This window comes from Cavia porcellus, unplaced genomic scaffold (assembly GCF_034190915.1).
Source record: "Cavia porcellus strain 051 isolate PalLab524CR breed Dunkin Hartley unplaced genomic scaffold, mCavPor4.1 scaffold_17, whole genome shotgun sequence".
Taxonomy (NCBI): Eukaryota; Metazoa; Chordata; class Mammalia; order Rodentia; family Caviidae; genus Cavia; species Cavia porcellus.
The window spans coordinates 68,920,758-68,943,897 of NW_026947500.1; the positions used below are offsets into that span (position 1 = coordinate 68,920,758).

Genomic DNA, 23,140 nt, shown 5'->3' on the forward strand with positions numbered 1-23,140 from the left:
AAGAAAGTGCTTCTGCTACTGACCCTGGGAAAATAAGCCCAGGAGAGCTAAATATAGAAGAGAATCAGTACAGTGATCATGCAATATTAGAAACAGCATCAGCGGACATACAGAAATACTTTCATGATCTTACAGATGAACTAAAAACTAATTCTAATCCAAGTGCGCAAGATATAAAAAGATTAATAAAAGAAATGCTAAACCCCTCTCACTAAAACACAGATGGCAGAAAGAAGAAACCCAGAAAAGGAAGTGAAACCTTTGGTGAAGAATATACACAAAATCTAGAAAACATGAAACAGATCCAAAGAGATTACCAGGAAACTAAAAACTCTGTTGAAAGCTGGTAAAATGGCTTGACAGGAACTAAAGTTAGCATTTCCTTTCAAAACTTGAAGAGAGATTTACAATGCATGATCATGAAAGAAAAGACCTATTAAAAATAACAAGGAACCAGGAAGTAAGAATTAAAAGGCTAGAAGATGACAAGAGGATCTATAACTTAAAAATAAACATAAGCGAAGAAGCAGGAGTAACCACAAATGAATTACAAAGGCTATTCACAGAAATAATTAAGGAAAACATCCCAAGCATAGGAAAACGAAATGATATTCAGATAATTGAGGCATATAGAACTCCAACCACCTATAAGCAAAACAGATCTACACCCAGACATATAATAAAGATCTCAGAAATCCAAGAAAAAGCATACTAAAAGCAAGAACAGAATATTAAAACAGCTAGAGAAAAGAAGCAGATGATCTACAAAGAAAAATCATCAAATAATGACAGACTTATCAACACAAACTATCAAACTGAGAAGAGCCCGGGGGGGGGGGAGATAGTCCAAGCTCTGAAAGAAAATAACCTCCAACCCATATTGATGTACGCTGGAAAAACTGTCTCTCAAAATTAGCGGAGAAATGAGATGTTTCCTAGATAAGGAGGAACTGTGGGAGTTCATGGTCACCAATCCCACCCTACCGAAAATACTGAAGGACATTCTAAACAGAAAGAGAAAAACAAAACAAAACAAAACAGGTCTCTGGCAACAGTGGCAGAGAGGCCTTAATGAATGGGGGGCAAACAGTGGAATGAAGGAGAGAAGTGGACAAATGATAGCAGAAAAATAGACTAGCAGAGATGAAGCAGAGAAGGTAGGCTATAATCTTTAAAATACATATCCTTGATACACTAACAAAAACAAGCACAGACAGAATAGATTAGGAGGCAGGATCCATTGAGATGCTCTGAAGACGAAATATACTCAATCTGAAAGAGGGTTTATACACTGAAAGTCAAAGATGAGAAAACCATGCTCTATGTGACAGGGAACCAGAGGGAAATATGGACAACTCATCCAGCAGCCACAGATAGGTTAGAAATGACTCTCTTGGGCAGCATAGAACTGCACAGCTACAAGGAAGAAAAAGCCTTTGGCTTTAGTGAGTAAAGGTATACAGCTCAAGATCAAGCTCAGGGGTAAAATGGTTCAGCACCACTCAGATAAATAATGGGTTGACCCTCTAATCTAAAAACTAAAGGAGCTAGTGGGACCCAAAATTTAAAAAGCATCCTGCAAAAAGGAAAGATTAGGAATTGCCTAAAAATGGAAGGCAGAGGACATTGTTAATAGTGTATCAGGACTTAAAAGCCACAGTTGTCTTATCGCTCTGTTTAGTTTGATTTTATTTTGTTCCAGTCTGTCTACTCATACTAGATTTGAGGGCACAGAGAGCTATCGCCCAAATAGCAGGCTATACCATGGTAACTGTACTTAGTTTCCTATTAATTTAAACTGAAGCCCCCTTCACATCCTTGTTCCTCAGGCTGTAAATGAAGGGGTTCAGCATGGGGTCACCAATGTGTACAGCACAGAGACCACAGTACCTTGAATAGACGAATAGGTCCAAGCAGAACTGAAGTAAACCCCAATTCCTGTTCCACAGAACAGAAAGACCACACAGAGGTGAGACTCACAGGCAGAAAATGCTTTATGCTTGCCTGCAAAGGAGGGCATCTTCAATAAGGAGGGTATGATCTGACAGTAAGAGAAGAGGATTCCAATGGTAGGACACACAATGAACAGGATATTTGAAACATACATTAGAATGGTATTGATGCTCGCAAAGGAAACAAAGAGGCCACCTTGATAAGCTGATTCGGTTCACAGAAGAAATGTGGGATTTCAGTCCAAGTGGAGAAGGTTAATTGTATGAACAGGAGAATATGAAGCATGGAGAAGCAGAGAATGATAACCCAGGACACCAGAACCAGCAGAGCATGGAGCCAGGGGCTCCCAATGACTGTGTATTACAGGGGATGGCAGATGGCCACAAAGTCATTATAGGCCATCGCTGCCAATAGTAAATCACCCCCCCCCCAAATAAAACAAATACATCTGAGCAAGTCAATCTCTGTAGGAGATGTCTTTGTGCAGTGACCGGATGTTCACTAGCATCTTTGGAACGATGATAGAGATGAAGCAGATGTCCACAAAGCACAGGCTTGACAGGAAGAAGTACATGGGGCTATGGAGGTGGGAGGCAGAGCTGATGGCCAGGATGAGGAACAGGTTCCCCAGCACAGTGACCAGGTACATAGGAACAGGCCAAAGAGAATGGGCTGCAGGTCTGGATCAGCTGAGAGGCCCAGGAGCAGGAAATTTGATGCACGCTGTGGTTTTCTCCTTCTATGTCAATGGTTGATCTTTGGGGAGGAATAAAGAGCAACATTCAATGAATAGACCTGAAGGACAGGCAGTCACTGTGCACAGCATCATCTCTGAATGGGTCTCTGGCCCCTTGTGTTGAGCCAATGGAGATGGTTCCCCAGACATCTCGCTTCATTTTAAAATTTGTGTATAACCATTTTCACTTCATCTGCTGTAACTGAAACTTCTCCTTTCTTACAGTCTTGACTCGTTTTAATTTTCTCAATAGAATTTGAAGGCATATTCTTTGTTTTTTTTTTTTTTTTGCTATTAACTTTCCAGAAAAAATGAACGCATTTGGTGTACTTTCTTTGATGACTTCTGTTTAATTTTAATACTTTTACTATAGGGCATACAAAGGTACTTTTCACACAAACAACCTTTACTGCATGAATTAGCATCTGTACTGATGCTACAGCTCAGTGTAGGTGACTTATTTTTCTTTTCTAAAACTGAAACTAGTACTAAAACATTGCCATGTTCACAATTGTTTGTGTAGAGCATAATAGTCTCAATAAATGACACATTGAAAATTTGTTCTTATACCCATTATTATTGTTCTCCTTTTGATCATAATTATTTTGCAAATATATCTCTCCAAAGTTACTGATAGGCAGTGTTTCCCCAAAGATAAGACCTAACTAGAACTGAGTAGTCATTACCATGGTGTTTTCGAGAGGCACAAAGATTATACCTCCCTATGCTTTTGTCTTGTGACTCCTTGATGACTAGCAAAGCATGGCAATTGAGGTTTTCATTTTTGACCTGTAGTTTTCAAGGCTAATATTATTTAAGTCTCATTTTGGGGAAACACTGGATATAGAGCTTTGAGTAAAAATCCATTTCTTAAGTCAGAGTTTCTGGACCTCTGAATGCAGGAACATAACAACTTTAGAATTTTAATGTTTTTGCAAATGGAAACACCTCAGCTCTACAGTCAGAGCACTAATGGCTCACTGCATGGTAGGCAAAACTGACTACAGGATGGAATTGTTCTTCTTTGGTTTCTGTGATAAAACTGCCTATTCCTAAACATGCAGTTATGTTCTCACATCTCAGTGAAAACATTCTGGATATCTCTCATTTATCAACACTAACTTAATCTACAGCTGGAATCGTAGATGGGCTTCTGATAAATATAAGCACACCAGGTTTCACCCACCACTGACTGTGATACAGCTTTTCTAATTAATGAAGATTGATATGGATTTTTTTCACTGAATACCTAACCAGGAAATTCCTCCAAATAAGAAAAAAACATGAATTATATAGATAAAAGAAAGAAGTAAAAACATCCCATCAAAATCAAATAAACCAAATTAAGTGTGAGCTTATATGTCCAAGCCCCCAGAGTCGGGATGTATTGTATTACATCAGTATCTTAGTTAATTTTTATGTGTTGCTGAAACAAAATACCTGTTGTCCAAAGTTGGGAAAGGAAAGGTTTATTTTTTACAATTTTTGGAAGTTTCAGTCCATATTCAGTTGGCTCTAGGTCAGAGCGACATGGTGGGGCTGCATTTCATGGCAACTGCCAACAGTCAGGCAGAAACTGGTGAGAGAGAACATGCAAGAGAGAGAATGGCAGAGTTCTTCCTGCCATTACATTACATCCTGGCTCAAGCCCTAGGCCAGTGTAGCACTCACACCCCTAATCTAACTGCTAGACAATGAACCACTCACAAATGCATAATGAAAAGGCATGAGGCTTGGATTCCATGAATATTAACCATAACATTCAACCCCTGGCCCCTAGGATGCATGGATATTCCTTTACAGAAAAGAGATTTATTACATCTCCAAGAGTTGCCAAAGTCCTAACAGTTTCAGCATTGCTGAAAAGTCCAAGTCCCAAGTCTCTTCCAAGATCTATGGCAAACTCTTAAATGTAACCCCCTGTCCAAATGAAACAAAGTTAAACATTTCTGAAGTGCAAAGGCACAAAATAAACATTACAATTACAAACATTACAAACAGGGGAATATAAAGCATTGGAAACAAAGCAAGTCCAACATCCAGCAGGGTTAACATTACGTCCTAGATTTCACGGCTCAGCACTTGAAGCAATCTAGTTGCAAGCTCCAAAAGAATTGGGTGACTCCACCCCCATAGCACTTCCAGAGATTTCTGCTCCCACAGAATTTTCAGCTCCCACAGCTTCTCTCTTAAGCCCTCTATGCTCCCTTTTTTCAGCTTTCCTTGGGTGGTCCACATTTTTTGCTTTTTCAAACTTCTGGGGTCTCCACTGCATCTTTCACTTCACCCTTGCTAACACTACAAGTTGCCCTCTCAGGGCCACACTGCTTGGCCATCCATAGCCTTTGCAATCGAGGTGGAAGCAATTTTACCCTCAGAATTTGTGTATTTTTCTTGCACATAAGATCAGCACCATGTGGATGTGGCCAAGGTTTGCTGCTAGCTGGAGCAGTAGGAAGGCTTTTCTCTCTCTTTGCTGTAGGGGTTGCTTACCTGTATCATTGGGCTCTGTGAACCTGATTGGGAATAAAAGCTTCTCTATGTTGCCATCATTGTGGAGCCTCATAGGGCCTCCATCACCATTCTGGAGCATGGTGCTCTGAAGCTTTCTCCTCTGACAAAATTGTTTCACTTTTACAGTTTTGAGGCTGCAAAAAGTGGAGACCAGCTGTTTCCTGGGATGCCTTGGGGCCATCTTTCTTATCTCTCTTTCTTCTCAGCAATCAGTCTCACTTTGAACTTTACAATCTACAGTTTTACTGGAGTTTTCCTTCTGGCCCAACTCACAGTACTGTAAATTATCCTGCTGGGCTCCTTGTTCTTGATTTGCAACAGAAAGCTGACTAACAGGCCCTACCAATAGCCATTCTGCAGCCTCAACATTAGACCGCCTTGAAATTTCCTTTTCCAGATTAATCTGTCCATTGCCCTTTATCTCAGTTCAGGCAAAGTCTCTGGGTATGAGCAAAATGCAGAAAACTTTCTGCTAAGCCAATACCTACATCATGGGGAGTCAAACAATCAGTGCAATCCTTCTTCCCATCAGAAAGCTCCAATGCCTGGTTTTTAACATCAGGCTTTCTACCATTCTTCTGGTCTCCTGAGCTCTGACCACAATCTGCTCTACAGAATATCCTAAGCTGCTCCAGCTATATACATCCAGGCAATATGTCCAAACTTTTCCAAACTCTACCCAGAAGCCATTTCCAAAACCTCTTAAAAAAACATGGTCAGGTATAGTCACAGCAAATGACCTCACTCCTTGGTACCGAGTTCTATCTTAGTTACTTTTTACTTGTTGCTGACACAAAATACCTTATGCCCAAATTTGGGAAAGGAAAGGTTTATATCTCACAGATTTTGGAAGTTTCAGTCCATACTCAGTTGGCTCCAAGGCAGGGGTCATGGCTGGACTGCAAGTCATGGCGACTGCAAACAACGAAGCAGAAACCAGGAAGAGAGTGAGACACAGCTTTTTCCTGCCATTACATTACATCTTGGCTCTCCCCCTGGGCCAGTGTACCACTCACACCCCCAATCTAAGTGCTATTCAACAAACCCATCACAAATGCACGAGGCCTGGGGGCCACGCACATAAACCATGCCAATAAGTAAATGTAATAGTCCAAATATATATTAATGGACTTAATTAAAACTACTCCCAAAATTTAGGAGAAATATTATGGCTTTAGTTCTTTCAGGGAGAATGAAACCACAGCTGTAATTAGAACAGTGATGTCTGTTCTAATTAAATCTTTGAAACAAACCACATGCACATCAACTGTTGAATGGATAAAATACATGTCATTTTTAATACAATTCCATACTATTCAGCCATAAAGAAAATAAAGTTGAATTTCTAGGTAAATGGATTCACCTCACGAACATAACCTTAAGTGAAATAGTCACCCATATATAAATATCGCATTGCAGGTTGGGTGTGAGAAACTGGAACTGCACATGAGGACCAAAGCTTAAACAGATGATGAAAAATAGCAAGAAAGTATTCAAAAAACAGGGGAACGTGGCAGGGTAAAGAGGGAGAGGGAAAGGACTCAAGGGAGAAGAAAAGTAAGAAAAGAAAGATAAAGTAGAAACAAAGCTTTGTAAATAAGAAGGGTTGGAGGGAGGGGAGAGAAATGGGTAAAAAAGAAAAATCAAGATATATCATGTTCAAACTCCCTATGATGAATATGATCATTTTGTATATCAAAAGCTATCAATAAACTTAATTTTTTAAAAAACCACAAATTATATAAATAAACCTATTGACTAAAAAGTAAGAGGAAAATAGAGATTTCCCACTAACTTTTACACAGTGCATTGTAAAGTGTCAGTATTATGAATGCCTAGAGAATGTTATTTTATTTTTGAGGCAGGGTCTTATTATGTAGTAAAGGTTGGCCTTGGCTTAACTATGTAGCACAGGTTGGCCTCAAACCCATGATTATTGTCTTGTCTCAGCCTCACTAGTGCTGGGATTACAAGCGTATGCCACTATGTCCAGTTTTGAAAGTGTTAATTAATTCTCAAGACAGAGAGTACTATCGAGCATGGTTATTCTGTCATGGCAGGTAGGAGAGTCTTCCCTAGAACAGAAATTTTAAGCTAAGAGAGGAGGGCTGTGTCATTAACATTCTTAGGAGAAGAGGAGGAAAATAGTATCCTGGCTGTAGGGATGGAATTCACGGTTTTCCTCTCAGAAGAAGGGCTCAGTGTAGGAGGTGATGTTCTGTTTATCTGTGGCACTGAGGCTGTTGACAACTTTGGCTCAATGTTATCTTTTCAGAGACCAAAGAGGGCACCTACTTTATTAAAATTCTGAACAAGTATACTAAATGTCAAAACAAAAATATTTCAGCACAAAATAAATCCTCAAGTTGGTCTCAAGCCCGATCATAAACACAAAACTGAGTGTAGTAAAGGCTATAAATGTATCCATAGGTATTTTAAAAGAATAATAAATGAGGAACTGTGGAGTTTCAACCAAGCAGGCAGGCGCACACTATCCCTGGAGCCCAGTCTATTTGGAACCCTCTCACCGTCTGGGTGCAGAGCAAGGGCTGGGCAGGTGTGGGGCACCTGCATCCACCTTTCCATGTGTCTTGAGGACTGTGGATTTCTAAGCAAGCAGGCTAGCATCACTAGTTCCAGAGGCCCTGAATCCTGCGGTAAATGCCCAGCGTGCTCTTACCCAAGCCCAGCCGGTTTCAGACCCTCCATCTGTGCATTGAAGTGCAGTGAAGTGGCTAAGTGGGTTCCAGGCACCTACATCTGCCTCCTCATTCTGGCTGTGCTTGGAGAACTGTGGAGTTTCAACCAAGCAGGACAGTGCACACTAACCCTAGAGCCCAGCCTATCTGGAACTGTGGAGTTCAAAGCAGGCAGAAGAGCACCACTGGTTCCAGAGGCCCAGTGGCCAGGGGAAACTGGGTGCCAGAGTCCCAGGAGCTGCAAACATAGAAGTGGATATCCAACAGACCCTGAGGAAGCTTTCAAAAAAAACTTGAAACACAGAAATATAGGAAAATGACAAAACAAAAGACCAAATTACAACCTCAAAACTCCAGTCCATCTCAAGAAACCCGAAGAGAGATGTATATAGAAGAAAATATATGCCATACACCTCAAATATTGGACATAATAGATACTGAAATAAACAAGCAACTCCAGGAAGCTTTAAAGGAATTCAAACTTGAAATAATCTCCCAGGTAAAAGAAGAAATGATAAAAGAAATGAATGAGATTCTGAATATATCTAAAGAAAACACAGTTAAAATTGGAGGAACTAAACAAAAGATAGAATCACTAGATGAGCAATATAATAAACAAACAAAATACATAAAGTAGATGTACAGAGATATACAGGAAATCAAAAACTCTACTGAAAGCTGTAGAAACTGCCTCAATGAAAGTGAAGATAGAATTTCAGAACTTGAAGACAGGATTGCAAATTGTGACCAGGAAAGGAAAGATCTTTTAAAAATAACAAGGAATCAGAAAGCAACAATTCAACAACTGTAAGACGATGCAAAGAAAAACAACATAAGATTGATAGGGATTAATGAAAAAGAGGGCACAGCATAAAGGATGTCAAGGAGATATTTAGAGAAGTAACAGCTGAAAATTTCCCAAGCATGAGATCAGAAACTGACACCAGGATCAGGGAAGCCTACGGAACTCAAAATAGTCATAACCAAAATAAAATTACACCCAGACATATAATAATCACCATCCCAGAAATCAAACAGAATAATAGGTTATTAAAAGCTCTCAGAGAGAAAAGACAGATCATTAAAAAGATAACCAATCAGATTCACAGCAGCCTTCTCAGCACAAACAATAAAGTCAAGAAGAGCATGGAGTAAAGTAATCCAGATCCTAAAGCAAAATGATTTCCAACCTAGACTGATGTACCCTTCAAAACTATCATTCAAAATTGATGGTGAAATAAGATACTTCCATGACAAAGAACAGCTAAAGAACTTCATGAACACCAAGCCAACCCTGCAAATAATATTGAGAGTCAGTTTAGATATACAAAGGAAAAAAACACTAATCAAAGCTGATAATTACACAGAACAGAAAGATAAAGATGCAACAGCAGAAAGATAATATGTCAACAATAAATCAGCATATAACAGTTATAACCATTAATGTAAATTGTCTCACTGTACCAATCAAAAGAAACAGACTGGCAGAACGGATCAAGAAATGAAATTGAACCATTTGCTGTTTACAGGAAACCCATCTACTCATAGACTGAAAGTCAAAGGATGGAAAACAATACTTCACTCAACAGGAATCCAAAAGCAGGAGCAGCCATTCTGTTTGCAGACAACGTGAAATTTAAACCAACAATGATCAGAAAAGAAAAAGAAGGTCAATACATACTCATTAGGGGAAAACTCCAAGAGGAAGAGATAACTATCTTAAATATATATGCACCGAATTCCACAGCAACCAGTTATATAAAACAACTATTAACAGAAATGAAAAATTAAATTATCAGTTACACAATTGTAACCATAGACCATAACACACCATTGACACCAAGGGACAGATCAACCAGACAGAAAGTGAGAGCAAATAAATAACAGAACTGAATTACACCTGTGAACAAATGGAGTTGATAGATATATACAGAGTGTTCCACCCAACAACATCAGAATACGCATTCTTCTCAGCAATACATGAGTCATTCTCTAAAATAGACCATATATTAGCTCACACAACATATTTAAACAAATGCAAAAGAGTTGAAATCATCCCTTGCAGGTTATCAGATCAGAGTGCTTTGAAATTAGAAATTAATAATAAAAGATACTGCAAAAACCCACAAACACATGGAAACTGAATAACACACTCTTGAGTAATCAGTTGGTCACAAAGGAAATTAAAGAAGAAATTAAACAATACCTAAAAGAAAATGAAAATACAGATACAACATACCGGAATCTGTGAGATACAATGAAAGCTGTCCTCAGAGGAAAATTTATTACACTGAGTTCCCACAACAGGAAAACAGAACAAATACAAATAAATAACCTTATGCTACACCTCAAACAGCTAGAAAAAGAAGGGCAAGTCAAGCCCAAAGCCAAAAGAAGAGAGGAAATTATAAAAATCAGAGCAGAAATCAATGCAATAGATACTAAGTAAACAATGCAAAGAATCAACGAATCAAAGAGTTGGTTCTTTGAAAGAATAAATAAAATCGATAAGCCCCTAGCCAACCTTATTTTAAAAAGGGAAGTAAAAGCTCAAATTCATGCAATAAGAAATGAAAAAAGTGAAATCACTGTAGACTCCACCCACAGTAATACAGAAGATCATCAACACCTATTTTGAAAACCTCTACTCTCAAAGGTTTGATAACACAGAATAGACAGATTCCTAGAAACATGAAATACCAAAGCTAGATCAAGAGGATGTAAAACTGCTGAATAACCCAATCTCTATTAACGAAATTGAAAATGTATTTAAGTTCTTACCTACATAGAAGAGTCCAGGACCAGATGGATTCACTGCAGAATTGTACAAGAAATACAAAGAAGACCTAATGCCGACACTCCTTAAACTATTCAATGAAATAGAAAGGGAAGCAATCCTTCCTAAGTCATTCCTGAAAGCAAATATTACTCTTGTACCAAAACCTGAGAAACACCCTACTAAAGGAGAGAACTATAGACCAATCTCCTCAATGAACACAGATGCAAAAATCCTCAATAAAATATAGGGAAATAGGATGCAGCAAATCATCAAGAGCATTATACACCATGACCAAGTGGGACTGATCCCAGGCATGCAGGGATGGTTCAACATACATAAATCATTGATATGATGCAATCCATCATATCAATAAAGCCAAAAGTAAGAATCACATGATCATTTCTATAGATGCAGAGAAAGCCTTGAATAAGGTCCAACATTCATTCATTATAAGGAATTTACAGAAAATTGGAATAGTTGGTCTTTACCTCAATATATTGAAGACCATCTATGACAAAGCAACAGCCAGTATCACACTAAATGGCCAAAAATTGAAAGCCTCCACTTTGAAATCAGGCACAAAACAACGATGTCCTTTATCACCAATCCTATTTAATATAGTACTGGAAGTGATAGCCAGAGCAACTAGACAAGAGAGAGAAATAGAAGGGGTAAAGATAGGAAAAGAAGAAGTTAAATTATTATTGTTTGCAGATGACATGATACTCTACCTAGAATACCCCCAGAATTCCATTGAAAGACTCTTAGATATAACAAATTCTGTAATGTAGCTGGATACAAAAATCAAACTCAGAAATTAATAGCGTTCCTATACACTAACAACAAAATCACGGAGAGAGAAATAAGCAAAGCCACACTCTTCACACCAGCAAGCAAAAGTGAAATATTTAGGAATTACTCTTATGAAACAAGTGAAAGACCTATACAGGGAAAATTATGATACACTGAACAAAGAAATTGAAGATGATTTCAGAAACTGGAAAGACATCCCTTGCTCATTGATAGGAAGAAAAAAAATTGTGAAAATGGCCATTCTCCCAAAACTGTTATACAGATTCAATGCAATGCCAATAAAAATACTATCAACATACCTTATAAATCCAGAGAAATCACGCCTAAAATTCATTTGGAACGAGAAAAAACCTAGAAGAGCAAAGGCAATTCTAAGCAGCAAAGGCAAGGCAGGAGGCATCACAATCCCTGACTTGAAGATATACTACAAAGCAACAGTAGTAAAATCAACATGGTTCTGGAATCAAAACAGAGCAGAAGATCTATGGAGTAGATTATAAGATACAACCACAACTACAAACACACTCAAACCACCGCATCTTTGATAAAGGAGCAATGTACATTCACTGGAAAAACAACAGTCTCTTTAATAAATGGTATTGGAAAAACTGGCTGTCCATTTGCTGAAAATTAAAATTAGAACCATGCCTATCACCATGTACTAAATTAAAATCTAAATGGATCAGAGATCTGAATATTAAAACACTAAATCTATTGTAAGACAAACTGGGTAGAAGCCTTGAAGACACAGGGGTAGATAGGGAATTTATGAACAGGACTCAAACTGCATGGGAATCAATAACTTGGACCAGCTCTTATTAAATAGGTTCTGCATGTCATAAGAAATCTCCAGCATAGTGAAAGTAAAACTCACCAACTGGGTAAAGGTCTTAGTGAACTCCTCCTCAGACAAGGGACTTTAGTCTAAAACATATAAAGAATTTAAAAAACTCAGACCCCCAAAATTCAGAGATCCAATCAAAGGTGGGCATCTGAGATGAATGCACAATTCGCAGATGAAGAAATACACATGGCAATTAAATACATGAAAAAATGTTCATCATCATTGGTCATTAGAGAAATGCAAATTAAATTCATCTCCCTCCTGAAAGAATGGCCAGGATCAAGGAAACCAACAACAGCAAATGCTGGCGAGGCTGTGGGGAAAAAGGAACTCTCCTACACTGTGGTGGGAGTGTAGATGGTACAATCTTTGTGGAGGTCAGTCTGGAGATTTCTCAAAAAGCTGGGATTGGAAGTCCGATTTGTTCAGGCTATTCCACTGCTAGGCATATTCCCAGAAGAACTGAAATCATCATACCACAGTGATATATGAGCACCTGTGTTTGTAGCAGCACAATTTGTAATTGCCAGATTTTGGAAACAAAGAGCATGTTAGAGTTGAAGGTTCTCCAGAAAATCATTCTTAGTGGGAAAATATCTAGTGTGGCAATGAGAAGAGTAAGGCAAACTGCGTAAAATGACAGATTTCAGTGGAAACTAGTGACAAAGGCTCCTATACCTTTGCAGGCTAAAGGACTATTGTGATTTCTCAGCATCATCACTCTTGATGCTGAGTCTGATGCCTACCCTCTTCTTTTTATGCCACCTGCCCTCAGTAGTACACATGGTTCTCTCCAGTGGTTTTTCTCCTCTATAATCTGTCCCTAAGGAAGCTCTGTTATGTTTTCATAGAGGCTAAGATAAGAGAATTTCAGGGGAGGTGCACAAGAGAGAAAGAGTTTATACATTCTAGCATCTCAGAGCTTGAATTGTCAGAAGTCATAATTAAATAAATTTTTCTACGCTCTTCCATTCTCCAAACAATTCAATTCGGTTGGGTCACAAAGGAGAGTGGAGAATGGAATTCTTTCTTTAAGCTTTTGCATCTATGCAGGTAGAAGAGTGAGATAAATCTTTTTCCCCCAAAGAGATGCTTTTATTCTTTGCTTTGAATTTAAAGTCACAAAGCATATTCTAAGCAATGTGGAAATTCGTGAACAAAGCTATGCCATAAACAATCTACTATGATAAATGCCCTTAGAACCTCTAGAGGTTTTGTAGATCATTATTACCCCATGCTACTACAAAAGATAGACTGTTGTCTTTTTAATTTTTCTTATGTTTCTACTTAGCTTATTTTAAAATATTTTTATTTCTACATGTTTGCAGTGTGTAACAAAGACATCCATTATTAATGTACAACACTTGACAGCATGAGAAAGTTTATTTAAAATATTTTCCCTCTTAATCTTTACATTATAATTTTATTTCTATAAATTTGTGATATTTTAATCAAATCCACTGATATATTGTGGCCCTGAGAGCTACTTGTATAGCTCAGTACATTCTGGTTCCAGTTCATGGACATATAAACACATTTTTATTTGATTTTGATGGATTGATTTTTCTTCTCCTTTATCAATATAATGCACGTTTTTCTCACTTGGAAAAAATTTCCTGGGGCAGATACTGTGAAACAAAAAGCCATAGCAGTGGTCATTCATGAGAAAAACCGTATGGCAGCCAAAAGGCATAAAAAAACTGGTGTGTTTTACAAATCAGAAGCCCATGTATGATGCCAGCCTGGGTTAAGGGAGTATTGGTAAGTGGGAGTGATCCAAAACACTTCCATTGAGAACTGAAAGACCAAAGTTTGCACTGAGGAATGGGCCATATAATCCCAGAAACCAAACGACAATTACATCAAGAGATTCAGTTTTGCCTTTTGTCCTAATGTGAAGTGAATGTTTAGTGCTCCTACTGTAGAGGTGAGATATTTACAGTTGAAAGTGTTTAAAATGGTTTTTGAAGATCAAAGTTATGGCCAGGCAAGGGGGAGCATGCCTGTGACCTCAGCACTTAGGAGGCTAATGCAGGAGTACTGCCATGATTTCAAGGCCAGCCTTAACCACACAGCAAGATCCTGTCTCAGAAAGGATTTGTTATGATGTAGTAACTCTGACTCAAGAACTGAATTTTTTTATTATATTGCATATCCTGTGTTTTTCCCCAAATGAGACCTAATTGGAAAACAGCAAGCTTTGAAAACTAGAGATCAAAATGGACAGCTCCAGTCTGGATTCAACATCAATGAGTAATGAATTACTGACATTGGAATTTCTGAGAGGAAATCAACTAAAAACAGCAGTTAATAATGTGACAAGGATGAATCAATGTGTCATTTATAACCATTAATGTACATGGTCTTAACTCACCAAAAGAATTACATTAGTAGAATGAATTAAGAAATAAGATCTAACAATACATACAAAAAACACATTTAACACAAAAAGAATTTCATAACCTGAAAATCAAAGGATGGAGAACATTATTCCATATAACAGGAACCCAGAAAAACAAAGAGGTAGCTATTTTATTTACAGACAATGTGAACTTCAAGCTAAGACACATTAAAGATAAAAATATAATTCTTGTGAATGCAAAATTCTAAGAAGTACAGATTACAATCATAAACATGTATGCATCAAATTCAGGAGCAGCCAATTATATAAGACAAGTATTATTGGACATGAAAAACCATTAAGTACTAACACAATTGTAATTGTAATCCAATGCTCCATTCTCATAAATAGATAGATCAGCTACACAAAACTCAACAAAGAAATATCAGAATTAAAACAAAACTATGAATGAATCTAAGAGATGTGTGCCAATGACTTCAGACTGTTCCACCCATCAACATCAGAATACACATTCTTTGCAGCTGCACAAGGGACATTTTCTAAAATAGACTATATACTAGCCCGCAGAACGTGCTTAATCAACACCCTTCCGAACAACAAATGGGTCATAGATGAATTTAAAGAAAAAATGAAACAAATCCACAACTAAATGACTATGCTGATATAACATCTTGGAACTGATGGGATGCCATAAAAGCTTCCCTAAGAGGGAAATTTATAGTGGTAAATACCCTTATTGGGAAGACACAAGAATATCAATTAAACAACCTGATATTGCATCTCAAATATCTAGAGGAATAAAAGAAACAACTCAAATCCAAAGCTCATATAAGGGAAAAATTATACATCTGAGAGCAAAAGTTATTCCAATTGACTAAGGAAATAGTACAAAGAATCAATGAAGGGAAGAGTTGGTTCTTTGAAAGATTAAATAAAATTGATAAACTCTTAGATATCTTTATAAAAAAAGACCCAAATTCATGCAATTAGGAATGAAATGAGTGAAAGTGTTACAGATTCTTCAGAAATTCAGATCAATATCTACTTCAAGAATTTTATTCTAATGAAATTGAAATCAGAGATTAAATGAATAGATTCCTAGATACATATGGATTACCAAAGCTGAATCAAGAAGATATAAAAATCCTAATGAACCCAAAATCAGTCCATGAAATTGAAAATATAGTGTACACTGCTTTGTTTTGTTTTGTGTTTTTTTTCTTTTTCCTCTTAAATAAAATTAAAAAACAAAAAAAAAGAAAATGTAGTTAAAAATCTACTAATAAAGAAAAGCCCATACCCTGATGGTTTGCTGAGTTATACAAGAAATGTAGAGAAGATCTAATGCCAATACTCCTCAAACTCTTCCATGAAATAGAAAGGGAAATGATATTTTCAGATTTATTCATGCCAATGAAGTCATTGTAAAATTCTGTATACCTAATATGGTGTTGACCATATTAAATAGACAGAAATTAACAGCTTCACTCTAAAATCAGGAACAAGATGGTTTTCCATATAGTTCTGGAAATATTAGAGCAAGTAGACCAGAAAGTTAAATAAAGCAATAAGGATAGTAAAGAAGGAAGTTAAATTGTCAATATTTATAGATGACATGATACTCTAAGTAGAGAACCTCAAACACTCCAATGTTAGGCTTCTAGGTCTAATAACCAGGTTCAGTACAGTAGCTGATACAAAGTCAGCATTTAAAAATCAACAGCATTCTTGCATAAAGCTCACTGATAAAGAAATTAGAGAACACCTTTCACAATAGCATCAAAAAATGAAATAATTAGAAATGAATCTAACAAAGAAGGTAAAAAATCTATATTGAAAATTACAATACCTTGAAAAGGAGATCAAAGAGAATAGCAGAAAATGGAAAGATGAGTGACCTGCCCACATCTGAGAACCATTCCTGAGGCCTGTGGGGACCAGGAGTCTGCTCCATCAGAGACCCATGATAATGTGAGAGCCCACAGTGAGAAATTGGGGAGCTGTGCTCATTGACTTGCCAAAACTCAGGAGCCACAGATGAGGCTCATGGGGACCAAGAAGTTGTAACCTGTGACCTACTGTCATCTGGGAACCCTCCCTGAGCCCTTTGGGGTTTGGGACTCTTCACCCAGTGACCCATCCACACCTGGGAAACATCCTTTAGGTTGAAAGGGGCCGGGAGCCTGCCTCCAGCAATGCATTGTCATCCAGGAACCCACAATGAGGCCTTCAGGGACTGGGAAGCTGTGCCCATTGACCGGCCCACATCCAGGAACTACCTCTGAGGTCCATGGTGCCCAATAGTACATGCCCAGCAACTTGCAGTCACCTGGGAAAACTTAATGAGGCCCACAGAGATTCAGAGTCCATACCAATAACCCTTTCACATCTGAAAAACATCCTTGAAGCCCTCAGGGGCTGGGAGTCAGCACCCAGAGACCTGAAGCCATGAGTAACCCTCACTGAGGCCTGCTGCCAGAGGGCTTTGAACACAGGAGGCAACTGGGATGTGGCCTCTGACTAAACTGGAGGGAAGAAAATGTCAAAAAGAAAGAGCAAAAGGCCAATCTAGATCTAGTACAGGAGACATAGACATGGATGAATTTAGAAATCACAACTGAAATTTCTCAAATAATAGCAATGGAAAAAAAAAACAACTCTAGGAAACTGTAAAGGAAGTCAGATCAGAAATAATCTCTGGTAAAAACGGAAATGATAAACATAATCGATGAACATGTCCAAAGAAGACAAAGATGAAAAATTAGAGAAACACTGAGAAATGATGGAAGACATTCTGTGAAATGGAAACACAGACCCACACGGGTGTGCCCCAATTCCTCCTCCTGGGTCTCTCACAGGACCCCAAATTGCAGTCCATCCTCTTTGGCCTTTTCCTGTGTGTGTACCTGGTCATGGTGCTTGGGAATCTGCTCCTCATCCTGGCCACCAGCTATGACTCCCAGCTCCACAACCCATGTCCTTCTTTCTCTCCAGCCTGTCCATTAAAGACATCCACTTCAGCCCCACCACGGTGCCAAAGATGCTGGCGAACATTCATGCACAGCAAAGACATTTTGTATACAGAATGCCTCAATCCAGATATTTTTATTTTTGGCTTTTGTGGGAATGGATAACTTATTACTGACCATAATGGCATAGGACCTAGCCATCTGCTATCCTTTGAAATATGTGACCATCATGGACTCGAATGCCTGTGTTTCCTTAGTTCTGATGTCATGGCTCATCATGCTCTTTGTCTCCCTCCTTCATATTCTACTAATGAATCACTTGACGTTCTCCAAGTACATGTAAATCCCCCATTTCTTCTGTGAGCTGGCCCAGGTGTTCAAGGTGGCCAGATCTGATGCCATTGCCAATATCAGTGTCATCCTGTTGTACGTGTCAACTGCTCTGCTGGACATGTCACGTCACAGGGATCCTCTTCTCTTACTCTCACATCATTGCCTCTCTAATGAAGATCCCCTCCACAGAAAGCAAGTTTAAAGCATTTTCCACTTGTGAGTCTCACCTCTTGTGTGGTCTCCTTGCTATATGGAACAGGCCTTGGGGTTTACCTCAGTTCTGCGGGGACCCATTCTCCACATGACAGCTCTGTGGGCTCTGTGATGTACACTGTGGTGACCCCCATGCTGAACCCCTTCATCTACAGCCTGAGGAACAAGAATGTGTTGGGGGTCCTGGGGAGAACCCTCAGGAGAGCAGCCTCTCATCCTTAATGGCCCACTGATCTTAGAATTAACTGCACTTCATGTACCCTGAGACAAACACCGTGAATTTGTGAAGCCTGTAATTTTCTTCCCACAATGACATCCTTAGAATTCTGTTTTTGCAAAGCATCTATGACTTTGAATTTGGTGTTATTCTATTTGTTTCTTGTCCACAATGTGCTCAGACGTTTCTTTTTAAACTTTTCTTTCCTCTGCATGTTTAATTAAGTTTCAAGTCTGGTAAAATTTCTTATGGGCATTCCTGAGATTTCCAGTATCATGTAATGTACTGATATCATCTTTTGCTTCTCTCAGACATTTCACTTAAATGTTAATGTTTTTATGCGTTTTTTTGTGCTACAGAAGAAATGGAGTGAAAATCATCACAGCTGAATTTTTTACCATAGCTGAAGCGTAAGTCTGATTTTGCATGCCTTCATACTGGAAATATTTCTGTCAAATAATTCCTCACATTCATCCAACTTCTGATTGGAAGAGACTGAGAATGGGATGCACAGTAGCTTGGAACTTGGTATTCAGCCCACACTTTTCATTAGCACATATTTGCCTTATGTAACAATTACATTGCTAGTGTGGAGCTGGTGCGTGAACACAGTGTCTTCATTTGCTCTGCTCCTTAACATTCTCTTCGTCCTTCCTGCCTCTGTATTTTCTGTAAAGAAGAATAAATCATTTATTTGAAAGAAAAGGAAGACACCTTGCGACCATAATATTGTGAGATAAATCAAGCACACAAGCTTAAATGTTTCATGGATTCTCTTATATGAGAAACTCAAAGTATGCATAAGGAACAAATAAAAGATAGTAGGAAATAAGCAATAAATCTTTTGTTAGTGGGAATGGAATCAGAAAATTTTCGTTTCCCCATGACTAATTGAGCATCTATGTAGGTGCTACTTTGAGATATATATTTTTTGAAGAAATGACTTTTCAAGTGTTTTTAAGGCTCATGTTGCAGGAATGTGGTGTGCACTTTTACTTCTGATCTGCCAGTTTTCTTTGTATATTCTCAACACAGGGCTTTTCTCACACATAGGTTGTATAAACATATCTCCGGTTATGTGTTATCTTTCTATTTATTTTAAGCACAGAGTTTATTGTTATAAAGTATACTCATCATGATATACAATGGATCTCTTGAGGCTATTGCTCCTGCTCATTTTGTGTTTTTCTATGAATCTCCAAATAGTTCCTTTGCCTTCTTAATAGTTATTTGTATTTTTATGGTTGCAAGGTTTGATTTCCATATCCAGTAAAACCTTAGATCTCAAGAGATTTGTCCTGAGAGTATTTTGCAAGACAATCAAATATTTCTAATAAATTTTCATTGATAAATAAGCAATGTCTTGCAATATGAAGAGTACTTGATTCCACACATCACATGATCACAGCTGAGCTGATGGATTTCTAGTTCCTGTCTGTGACTTACTGTCTATGTCTGTGTCTCTTTTCTCTCCTCTCTTCTCCTCTCCTCTCTTTTCCTCTGCACTTCTCTTTCTCCTTCCTTCTCTCCCTCCCTCCCTCCATCTCTCTCTCTCTCTCCCTGTCTCTGTTTCTGTCTCTCTCTCTTTCTTTCTTTCTTTCTTTTTTTCTTTCTTTCCTTTCTTTCTTTCTTTTTTTTCTTTCTCCCTTTCTTTCTTTCTTTCTTTCTTTCTTTCTTTCTTTCTTTCTTTCTTTCTTTCTCTCTTTCCTTCTTTTTCTTTCTCCAAAACTCCAAACGATGATGAGCAGTTATCCCAACAGCCAGAGGTAATAGAGATCTCATCTTGAGATGAGGAGGAGGAAAGGGAAGAGGAAAAATCTCTCACTTTAGGTGAGATTTGGAAAATACCTAAAATGTAGGAAACTGAAGACTTTTGTAGAAAAGCACTGCTGGAAAGAAGAACACAGCTGTAGCTGTGTGGCTGATGAATCTATCTGTTAAAACATGTCACATTTGTGGGAAATCCCACAAAGGAAGCAAAAGTGAGTGTCACTGGATAGGTTCCAAGTCAGAGTTACACAAACGAGAATGAATGATTCCCCTGTATCCACAGACAGCAGAGGGTCAATCGTGCTAATGTCAGTTGTCCTACACAATAATACTCAGCTCTCTTTTCTCCCTCGCAACAACACAAAGATTTTCAAGAGCAACTGCAGGTTAATTGTTTTTTATACTTTGTATTTTCTTATTTTGTATTATATTTCAGCATTATAGTCATTTTATATGAATTTTTTGTGTTGTGAAATGAATCATTTAAGTTTACATTATTCCTCAACGGGAAATTCAGTTTGCTATACAAGTGTTTTTATTACAAATGGGTTTCTGAAGCAGATCATGCTTGCAAATCAAAATTGTACTGTAATTTCTATATTTTTCTCTTAACTGATGCATACGATATATTTAAATATAGTTAAAAATAGACTTTTCTTTAAAATATCTTCAATTTCCTGGAGCCTGTTAAGTATGATGCAATCTCTTTTGATTTTTGATTTTGGACTTTGTATGCAGGAAATAAGTTTTTGATCAATGTCATGAAGCCTTTCTATTTGTTTACTTGTGGATATTCACTTTCAAGTCTTACATATAACTCTTTATTCTATTATATGGTGTTATGAGTGTCTAGTTTGGTTCCTTTATTTTAAAGATGGTAAAATCCAACAAAACAAGACAGTACAAAGTCAATCAAGACAATGCAGTGAAATTGGTAGAGAACTTTAGAGCCGGGATACCAGGAAAGCAATAGCTGCTACAATAGTATATCTTGATATCTTCACAGTAGTTGTCCATTCAATCAGGTATAGTAAAATCAAACCAAAAACAGAACACTATAAAGCTATTAAAACAAAGCATTCTACAGAGCAAAATAATTCATCAGAACAAAGCAAAACAGTGAAAACAATATTGGCCTTCAAAGTCAAGGTAGAAGGAAAGGCCCCCAAGAGATGCTCAGACTTCTGACCCCAGGTCATTAATCAACCAAACCATACAAAAATTTAGTGCATTTATGTGCCTTAATTGCTATCAACTCCGATTTTCATCCTCACCATTCAGTGGCTAAGGAGAGGTAGAGGGCACAGGAATCTGATTCCCAACCCACACACCAGTAGGCTCACAGGAGACACTGACCTGCTCTCTCCCTGGCGCAACAGGGCTCACTCACACCACAACTTACCAGAAAGGCTGGCTCATTGCTTTCTTGGTTGGTCCACCATGTTCCAAAATGGCTGATTCTTGAGAGATGCTAACTTGTTCTCCTAATTTAGTTCTTTTATTACATTTACAAATGAGTTTTTTCTCCACTGTGTGTTCCTGATAACTGGCCATATTTGACTATAAATTTTTAAATTTACTTCATGAATTTCTAACCTGTTCCATTATTGTTTATTGTGCTTTCATGCTTGTATCAAATAATGTTATTTTTGCAAAAGCAAAACTTGTTATAGTATTTTCTGAAATTTAGCACACTGGTTTTCACTCACTTGGTTATCAAAACTGCCATGTTGTCTGGAGAAATAAATATAATTTTTGATGATCTGACCCTCCACTATCTAAAGCAGCACCTCAGAGTTAGGACTTTTCTCTGCAGGAGCCTGGCCAGGTGTTCTAGATCCAGTGCCACTCCAAGCATGATACTCAATAAGCGGCAGGCTCCACGCTCAGAAATGAAAAGAGTGCAGTCTCTGGTAGGAATTTCTTCACGAAGATGACCACAGGAGGAGGATGAGACACCATTTTCATGCCTGCTGGATTGGAGTAATCAAACTGAAGAGTCGAGGCATAAACTAAAGTTTACAGGATTTTATATGATCTTGGGGGCTCTCAATTCACATCATTTTTAGTTATCCATATTAATGAGGTTATCATCATCTCCAAGTGCTTTCAAATATTAATACAGTAAAAAGAGGAGGGCAGGAGTGGCCAAAATTTCCTCAGTGCTTACTCTACGGAAGAGTATGTTCATGGAACAGGTTCCATACACTAAAACAGGTCCACTTTTAAATGACTTATTTGAGTTTATTTCCTTTTTCATGGAAAAATCGACCATACCAGATTTCCCATTTGCTACCAATGTCAAATAGTCAAGCCTGTGGTACTAATTAGGTGTAGATTATTGTACAGTCACCAGAGTATTAGCCATCTTCAGGAATTACCATCTCCACTCACAATACTGCTAACATTTTTCCAGTATAAAACATGTGAGGTTTTAAAGCCTTTAAAGCTGTACAATTCTAAAAATGAAAATTGTAAGCAGTATAACTGAGTCATACTGTGCAATATTAATTTTGTTGTATTGTTGCACTTTGCTTCATTTTTCCACACAGCTGGCACAGGCCCTGAGATCTGACTGTCTCCCGTCACAAAGCCTCCTTGATGAGCATTTAAAGTCCTCATCTCTTGGGCAGTAGATAAAGGGACTCGGCAGATAACTGACCACAGTATAAATGACTGAACCCAACAAACCCTTTCTGTTAGAATGTGCTTCAGTGAGATCAATGTATGTACCAAGATTTGGTCCACAAAATCAGCAAATAACAGGCAGGTGAGATCCACAGATGGAAAAGTTTTTACAACTATTTTCTGTGAATGAGATTTTAGAATGGTAGCATCAATTTAGAGTAAGAAGATCATAAATATGGGAATAACTCATATATGGTCTCACCAAATACTGAATGATATTTAAAGGGTGAGAAGAGCTAAGATTAAGTAG

General features: G+C 38.0%; 2 pseudogenes; one reads left to right on the forward strand and one right to left on the reverse strand.

Annotated features, from left to right (window-relative positions):
• Positions 1–1,793: 1,793 nt before the first annotated feature.
• LOC100713232 (olfactory receptor 7D4-like) lies at positions 1,794–2,849 on the reverse strand (annotated as a pseudogene).
• A 14,652-nt stretch (positions 2,850–17,501) lies between these two features.
• On the forward strand, positions 17,502–18,437 carry LOC100713507 (olfactory receptor 7D11-like; annotated as a pseudogene).
• Positions 18,438–23,140: the final 4,703 nt, after the last annotated feature.